Source organism: Chelonoidis abingdonii, chromosome 10 (assembly GCF_003597395.2).
Source record: "Chelonoidis abingdonii isolate Lonesome George chromosome 10, CheloAbing_2.0, whole genome shotgun sequence".
NCBI classification, from domain to species: Eukaryota; Metazoa; Chordata; order Testudines; family Testudinidae; genus Chelonoidis; species Chelonoidis abingdonii.
The window spans coordinates 80,465,959-80,473,449 of NC_133778.1; the positions used below are offsets into that span (position 1 = coordinate 80,465,959).

The following is a 7,491-nucleotide window of genomic DNA, read 5'->3' on the forward strand; positions in this document are numbered from 1 at the left end:
CGGCAAGCCCATGGTGTTACCCTCCTCCCCTGCCCCCCCTCCCCCTCGCACAGGGGGAATGTGCTTCAGTGTAGCAAAACCAGGGGATCTATGGGGAGCCCCTTCCATGCTGGCTCCAGGCTGGCTGCAGGGAGGAGCCCACTGCAGTCACCTGCGTCCTTGGGGAGCAGTGCTACAGGGCCCAGCGTGCACGGCTGCAGTGTGCTCCCTGCAGAGGGCTGCATGGCCTGCCATGACAGGTACCACGATCCCCCGGGCCCTGGCTCCATGGGAAAGCTACCCCCTCCCTTTGGGCAGCCTCTGTTTCTGTTGTCATATGTCTTAGAAATATCTGGAGTGTGAACCCTGGTCTCCTAGTCCCAGGAGGTCTCTCAGGGAAGGGAGCTGATCCTCTCACCCCTCCCTGACAGTGGTGGATTAACACACGGGCCCACAGGGCCTGTGCCCAGGGGTCCCAGACAATTTGGGGGCCTCAGAGTTGGGGGGGCCCAAATATTCTTTGTGCCCAGGGTGCCAATAAATCCTAATCCGCCTCTGCTCACTGAAGGTGTGGAGTACTCCGCCTTCAACAGAGGGAGCTTTGCTGGGGATTTGAGTTAAATGCAGGTTAACAAAGCCAAAGAGAACGAAGAGCAAAGAACTGCGATATGTTTCACTTACCCCTCGCCCACCTAACCAGGATCACTGCTTCGGCATCCGTGATGCCACAAACCTTCCCATTCTGCCCACAGAGCCTCCCAGGAAAACCAGGTGAGACAAGACCTGAATTGCCAAAGGAAACACAAACAGAAAAAACACTTTAGAAGCAAAGAAGAATTTTCCAGGGCTCTGAAGATCAGAGAGAAGGCGGTAATAGAAAGGGGCCCCATTCCACGTCTGTTCCTTTGGCTGGTCCCCTTGCAGATAGGGCAGCCCCTGGCTGCCCCCCAAAATCACTCCCTGAGCTGCGTTTGGTACCTGGGCTGCACTTCTCACCCACTCTGCTAATTCCTTCCTACTCTTAATAAAAACGTATCATTTCCTAAAACGCTCGGAAACATCCTGCAGACATGTGTTTCCATGCAATACGGGCTGCTCTCGGACTTTGTGAGCAGGACTTGGGCAGCTGCTAGGAAGGTTTATCAGCCCCCATTTGCAGTGACCTTTATAACTCATCTGTCCAAAGCACCAGCCAGTCAAACCCACCCAGCACCCCAGCATGTTGCAAATCAACCCCAGCCTCTCTCAGCACCCTGACTTACGAATTTCCAGTGACAGGCTGGGTCATCTGTCTGCAGACACTTACACCCGCGTCGTAACTTCAAAGCCAGACCTGCAGAGAGATGACCTGTAAGCGTTTGCTTTTTCATTAAGTCACTGGGACCCCATGGAAAGTGTCTCCACTGCTTCTTTTTTGGAAAAATTAAAGTGCGGAAAGTGAGTGATTTAAACCTCTCAGGTCATTCATGTCAGCAGCACCGTTGCCATGAACGCTCGGAGCAGGTCTAATGGACACTGTGCTTAAACCGCAGCAGTGGGCTGTCTGCAGGGGGGGTTCCAGTGCTGTGAATGCTGCCGGAGCTGAACAGGGTCTAGCAGCAATGAGATGTTTTCCCAGAAATGTTTAAATTCATCCTGACACAAAGAAGGATGAATTTAAACCGAGGGAAGATTGCTGGACTGCAGATGTCACCAACGGATGCAAACATAACAATCGAGGTGATAAGCAGTTAAGTCAGTCAACACAACATTCCCAGAGAGTCGTTATTAGTGGTTCACAGTCATGCTGGAAAGGCATAACAAGTGGGGTCCCACAGGGATCGGTTTTGGGTCCGGTTCTGTTCAATATCTTCATCAATGATTTAGATAATGGCATGGAGAGTGCACTTATAAAGTTCGCAGATGATACCAAGCTGAGAGGGGTTGCAAGTGCTTTGGAGGATAGGACTGAAATTCAAAATGATCTGGGCAAACTGGAGAAATGGTCTGAAGTCAATAGGGTGAAATTCAATAAGGACAAGTGCACAGTGCTGCACTCAGGAAGGAACAATCAGCTGCACACACACAAAATAGGCCATGACGGCCTAGGAAGGCAATGACTGCGGAAAGGATCTGGGGGTCACAGTGGACCAAAAGCTAAATAGGAGTCAACAGTGTGATGCTGTTGCAAAAAAACAAACATCATTCTGGGCTGTATCAGCAGGAGTGTTGTGAGCAAGACACAAGCAGTAATTCTGATACAGCCTCACCTGGAGTATCGTGTCCAGTTCTGGGCAGCACATTTCAGGAAAGATGTGGACAAATTGGAGAAAGTCCAGGGAAGAGCAACAAAAATGAGGGAAGATTGAAATAACTGGGTTTGTTTAGTCTGGAGAAGAGAAGCCTGAGAGGGACCTGAGAACAGTTTCAAGTCCATAAAAGGAGGGAGAAGAATTGTTCTTCTTAACCGCTGAGGACAGGACAAGAAGCAATGGGCTTAAACTGCAGCAAGGATGGTTTAGGATGGACATTAGGAAACACGTCCTGTCAGGGTGGTTAAGCTCTGGAATAAATGGCCCAGGGAGGTTGTGGAATCTCAATCTCTGGGGATTGTTAAGAGCAGGTTGGACACACACCTGTCAGGGCTGGGCTAGAGGGGAACATGAGCTGGGATGTGGGGAGAATCAGGAGCGGGGGCTGTGGGTGGCAATGAGGGGAGGAGGAGTTTGGTTGGGGAGGGACCAGGCTGTGTGTGAGACAGGGGACATGATGGTGTCCTGCACAGCGTGGGAGATGGCAATGCCTCAGCTCCCAGACACTCAACTCTCTGAGCCCGGCTGTGCTGAGTACTTGAGCAGTAAATGAAAACCCCCAAATCTGACCCCCAGGATCCCACAGCACTCAGCTGTGGAAGGAGCTGCAGCTGCTAACCTCTCAGAAGCACAATGCAGGTCACACACTGACAGGTGGAGTCTGACAAGTGCCTGACACCTTTTGGGTGTTGTAAGTGCAGCCCAGGTCCCCACTGGTGTGAATTCTGCTGTGGAGGCATTTCAAGGAGTCATTGCCCAGGGATTTTTGAGTGAAATTGCTCCTGTGCACAGGGCCAGCAGTAAATGGCCTAGTCCACTGCTAGGGAAGTTACGATAGGCCAGGGCTCAGAAGCACCATCATCAAATACTTTGGCACATTTTGCAGACAGCAAGACAGTTAGGTAATACCCAGAGGGGACTGCATGGGTCATCTTGTCTAACCCCTCATGAGATGCAAGACTTGTTGGGTCTAACCCATTCCCGACAGATGGCTCCAGCCTCCTCTTGAAAACCTCCAGTGAAGGGATTTCCACAACTCCCCAGAGCATCTGTGCCATTGTCCAACTGCTCTTACAAGGAGGGAGTTTCTCCTGAGATTGACTCCAACTCTGTTCTGCCGGAGTTTGAACCCATCACCTCTTGTCTTGCCCTATGTGGCAAGAGAAACCAACTTTTCTCCATCTTATTATTGCAGCGTTTCAAGTATCTGAAAACCCCTATGATCATAGAAATATCAGGGTTGGAAGGGACCTCAGGAAGTCATCTAGTCCAACCCCCTGCTCAAAGCAGGCCCAATCCCCAGATTTTTTACCCAGTTCCCCAAATGGCCCCCTCAAGGATTGAATTTACAACCCTGGGTTTAGCAGGCCAATGCTCAAACCACTGAGCTATGATGTCCCCCCCAACCTCCTCTTTTGCAAACTGAACATACCCAGTCCTTTCAGCCTTTGCTCGTACGGCTGCATTCCAGCCCTGGGATCATCTTTGTCGCTCACCTCTGGATCCTTTCCAGCTTCTATGCATCCTTTCAATACATCGGTGACCAAAACTGGACCCAGTTCTCCAGCAGAGGCCTAACCAGTGCAGAGGAGTAGGTCTATCCCCTCCCGTGACTTGTAGGCTCTGCCTCTCTTAATACAACCAAAAATTGCATTGGAGTTTTTTGCAACAGCATCGCATTGCTGACCCATGCTGCGGCTGTGATCCACCACGACTCCCARCTCCTTCTCAGCAGCGCTGCTGCCCAGCCAGGTCTCCCCCAGTCTGTATTTGTGCATTTGGCTTTTCTTCCCGACGTGCAGCACCTTCCGTTTGGCTTTGGGGAATTTCATGTTGTCATCTCTAGCCCAGCTCCCCAATTTATCCAGATCCCTCTGAATTCTAGCTCTGGCCTCCAAAGTGTTGGCACCCCCTGCCTCAATCAGCAGCAGCTCCAGGCACCAGTGCTCCAAGCGCATGCCTGGGGCAGCAAGCCACGGGAGATGCCCTGCCGGTCCCTGCGAGGGCGGCAGTCAGGCAGCCTTCAGCAGCAATTTGGATTCGGCGGCAATTTGACAGCGAGTACGCCAAAGCCGCGGGACCGGGGACCTCCTGCAGGCAAGCCGCCGAATCTGTGGTACCGGGGACCTCCCGCAGGCAAGCCGCCGAATCTGTGGTACCGGAGGACCTCCCGCAGGCAAGCCGCCGGAGCCGCAGGACTGGAGGACCTCCCACAGGCAAGCCACCAAAGCCGCAGGACTGGGGACCTCCCGCAAGCAAGCCGCCGAATCTGTGATACCGGGGACCTCCCGCAGGCAAGCCGCCGAATCCGCGGGACTGGGGACCTCCCGCAGGCAAGCCGCTGAAGGCAACCTGCCTGCCGTGCTTGGGTTGGCAAAAAAGCTAGAGCCAGCCCTGCTCCCAGCTTTGTGTCATGTGCAAATCTGCTCAGTCTGCTCTCTAGTCCTACATCCAGGGCATTGATAAAGATGTTAAACAACACTGGATCCAGAACAGATCCCTGTGGAACCCCACTTGAGCCCTCCCTCCAACCTGACATCAGTCCATTAATAGTGACTCTTTGTTTGCGGGAGTGCTGATGAGCCCGCATTGCTCCAATTTATTATCAGAATGTCATGTGGGACTGTGTCAAAAACCTTGCCAAAGTCCATCACATTCCCCCATCCACCAAATCAGTTACCCACAGGTTTTAAGGTGGGAAGGAACCATTTCTCAGTCTGACCTCCTGTATAGCACAGGGCAGAGAATTCACACAGACACTCCTATATTGAGCCCAAGAACTTGTGTTTGACTAAAGCATCTTCCAGGAAGGCACCAGCCTGGCTCTGAAGCCACCAAGAGATGGAGGATCTGCCCCTGCTCTGCCAGTAATGTTCTCTGTTGGACACAGACTGAGCAGATGCAGCTTTAACTGCTGGTTTAGATCAAGTAAAAGCAGGAGTGAAATCTTCAGAGAGAGAAAGCGATGTCCAGCTCTGCCTCTGGCCCCTAATCCCTGCCAGGCTGGGTGTGGGCAGGGGGCAGACAGACAGGGACCAGAAAAACACTGCTCACCCATTGGCCAGTCTGAAAGGATTAGAGGATAGGTTGGGGCTAGTCCACAAACCAGGGGAGCCAGGCGCCTTCTCCTACTCGGGGCTGGGTGCGACTGATACCCTGGGACAAGCAGACGGATGCCCAGAGCAGTGCAATAGATGGAAACGGGCTAATGAAAGTGACCTCAAAGGAAAAGTAAACGATACTTATGGTCAGGCTCCTCTGCGCATGCCCCGTGTGACAGGTCCCCTGGAGCCAGAGCAGACTCAGCTGACTGGAGGGCCCCTGCAGTGGATGGATGTGCTGGGCCTGCTCCCCAGCATATTCTCTGCACCCCACAGGTAGGTAGAGGAGGCAGGCCCCAGTGTGCCATGGGGCGAGCTAATGCTACCCTCTCCCCTTCTCTTGCAGGTTTCCCAGCATGTGGCGACATCAAGACAGGCCGCAAACGCACAACTGAAAATTGAACTGGAGTTCACTGCGCACAAGCAACAGCAGAGCCTGCCTGGGGCTAGAAAAGCAACGAGGGATTTGCGTTCCCCAGCACTAGGTACAGAGGCAGGCTGGGGTCACTCTGCATCCAGCTAGCCAGGAGAAAGCCCTGCACTGCACGGGGTGGGGGAGCAAACTCCCCGGGAGGCGGAGCTGGAGCTGGCTCCAGCAGGGCAGCGGGACAGGGACCCGTCGCTGTTATGCCTCTCGGTCTCCATTGCTCTGGGATATTGTTGATATTGCAACAAACGTGTGGTCACCTGGGCCTTCCCCAGTGTCGCAGTGATGCACAGCAGGCTCTTGTGGGACATCCCAGTGAGGGGGGCAGGGGCAGAACTCCGTCCCTGTTTCCCCAGAGGCATAAGCCCTGCCCACCTGAGCTAAAGGAGAATCACCGTTAGTACAGGGCCTATGACACACAGCAGAGGCAGAGGGGACACAGACACACTAGCCAGTTCATTACAGCGTGTTTAAACCTCATGCCTCCCTCCCCTGGGAGCCTTGTCCTAGCTCCAGGGAGTGTGTAGAGCATCCCAGGCAGGAACCAAAAGAGTCCTCCAGGAGCCCCAGGAGTCCCCCTACAAACGCCTGCTGGGGAAGAAGAATCCTGCAGACAGCGCCCACCCCGCAGGACCCCTGATCTCCCCCTTCCCCTGCAGGAACCCCGGCCCTCTGCCCCCCCCGCAGGAACCGGATCTCCCTTCCCCCCCTGCAGGAACCCTGGATCCCCCTCATGCGTTTATTCAGTGTGTGTTTTTGCAGACTGGGCGGAAGCCCTGATGTGCAAACAGTTGGTTGACCTGAGTGTGAAGTGAGAGGGAGGCCTGGCTTTGGTGCACCCAGCTCAGTCACGTGGGCTGCTCAGAGCCGTTGGGAGCCGCAGGAAGTGGCTGGGCAGCCGGCCAAGCCAGGCAGAGGCCTTCCAGAGGAAATGGTTAATTAGCGGAAGGCTGAGTGCAGCAAGCTCCCAGGGCTCTCACTTGTCCCCAGCGTGAAAACAGCCACGAGGCTGAGCAGTCCCAGCTCAGCAGGGCCAAGCTCCTGGCAGTCACAGGAGCAGTCCTGGTGCCCACACCCAGGCAGGTGGCGAGGGTGCAGGAAGGAGCCTGGAGCTGCGGCACAATGAGAGAGATGGGTAGAGAGCTTAGCCCTGGCCTGGCCGCTGAGGGGCCAGCCAAGCCTCCAAAGCACACGGTGGATTTTGTGCTGGCCAGGCCAGGCCAGGGCTTTGTGGTGGGCAGAAAAGTAGCACCCTGCGGGGGAGGCTCAGCTGCTGCCCTGGCCTGGGTGTCACACAGCCATGCCCAGGGGGCTGCCGCCTCTGCAAGTGCTCGGGGAAGGCTGCATGGTCCCCATTCGGGCAGCTGCTGGGAACCTGCCCCCTTCAGTGCAGTGAAGGGCACTCCTCCTCTTCCAGCAGCACTGGTGGCCATGGCGGGTCCCCGTCCCCTTTACGGTCAGTTTCTCAGCGTCACACCCAGAGCAAATGTGCCACTGACTGGGCTGGAATCTGCTATTGCTGTGACCACCTCTCCGCCTTGGGGCTGCTAGTAGAGGGGTCCCGGCTCTGTCCCCTTGAGGTGACTCCTGGAGCTGGGCCTTGGCCTCAGTGTGATGGGAGCTGTAGTAGGACAGGGTGGACAGACTAGCCGGGGGTGGCAGAGCTCCCCGATTCCAGAGTCAGAGCCCATGG

The 7,491-nt window shown here is 54.8% G+C and overlaps 1 long non-coding RNA gene across 1 annotated transcript in view; it reads right to left on the reverse strand.

Annotated features, from left to right (window-relative positions):
• Positions 1-79: 79 nt before the first annotated feature.
• Positions 80-7,491, reverse strand: part of LOC116831568 (uncharacterized) — a 28,966-nt gene continuing 21,554 nt past the window's right edge. Inside the window, exon 3 of the long non-coding RNA XR_012656681.1 lies at positions 80-762. This is a non-coding gene — a long non-coding RNA (uncharacterized LOC116831568). The remainder of the gene's footprint in view (positions 763-7,491) is intronic.